The sequence below is a fragment of the Gavialis gangeticus genome, unplaced genomic scaffold (genome assembly GCF_001723915.1).
Source record: "Gavialis gangeticus isolate Ggan-Ray unplaced genomic scaffold, GavGan_comp1, whole genome shotgun sequence".
In the NCBI taxonomy this organism is placed as follows: Eukaryota; Metazoa; Chordata; order Crocodylia; family Gavialidae; genus Gavialis; species Gavialis gangeticus.
Genome location: NW_017729022.1, coordinates 151,897,451 through 151,898,634, shown reverse-complemented (window position 1 = coordinate 151,898,634; position 1,184 = coordinate 151,897,451). Strand labels below are relative to the sequence as shown.

Here is a 1,184-nt window from a genome sequence, read left to right as displayed (position 1 = left end):
CTGCTTCAGCAGTCCAGCTGGCACAAGGGGTAGTGTCCCCAGATACCAATTGGTTGGGCCCCAGAAGTTTCTGAGAGTAAGTAACTCTGAGCTGCTGGCCCCAGGATCTAGGTCCCCCTGGCTGCAGATCTGGGAGGGTCTGGGCAGGGTTATTTTGTCCCAAGTGGCACAGTTTGCCCCTCACCAAAGTACATGTCCTGGCACATGCGCTCAGGCAAAAATCCCCAGCTCAAATTTGTGCCATTCCTATTTGAGCTGCTGCAAGTGTGTGTGCCTGCATGTGTGGATGCACCCTAAGGCTGCATCCAGGCAAGTGCAGCCATTTGTTTGAAGATCTTAGGCCACATCCAGATGAGCTACATGGATGTGTAGTAAGTGGTGCCAGGGACAAGTTGTGCCACTGCTACTTGTTCCTTTGCCACATGTGCTCTGGCACACAGCAGGTTACCCCAGGTAGGGTAGGGAAGGCTGTGGCCAGCAGCTGTGCTGGGCCCAGCAGCCTTACCTGGGGTCCTGGGGGCCTTGGTAAGCTGCAGCTGCAGAGCTTCTGCAGCTGGGAGCTTGTCCAGCAGCTGGAGTGTGGTTCCAGACAGCCAGGCTCCAGTTTTGGGCAGTGCACGCTGCCTCCAGGTGCGCTGCTCCATTTGTTCTCGGCATGGGGGTTTTTTGACCTCAGGATCTCCTGGGGTCAAAAAAAACAAACCCCTGTGCTACAAGGGGAATGCCTGCATGTACAGTGTGTGGCACCGCAGATGGGTCTGAGGCACCACCTACCACATGTGCACACTCATCTGGGCACAGCTTAAGATACCAAATCTTGAAGGGAAAGCACTTTTCTAATTAATTACTTCAAGAGGAAGACCTGCATCTTAGTATGCAAAGAGGCCATTATTAATATCTGGTAAAACCAGTAATTAATTTAAAAAGTGCTTTGCATATGTGAAAGGCTAAAACTGAAAGCCTCATTCCCCTATCCCTGGAAAAAACAAGCTGGAGTAATCTCATTTGCCCTATTGTCTGTGCATGAAAACTAAAACATTTAACACTTTTTAAAATCACCCTCCTGAGGCCTCATTTTCAAGCATGATCAAGCCTAAATTGAAGGACTTTAAGGGGCCAATCTTGATTTTGCCCATAATGACCAAATGAAGGGATCTGGGAACCAGATTTGACAGGCAGGTACA

General features: G+C 49.9%; 1 long non-coding RNA gene across 1 annotated transcript in view; it reads left to right on the top strand.

The window, feature by feature from the left end:
* LOC109297078 overlaps nucleotides 1-1,184 on the top strand; it is a 10,263-nt gene that overhangs the window by 3,665 nt on the left and 5,414 nt on the right. The window lies entirely within an intron of this gene.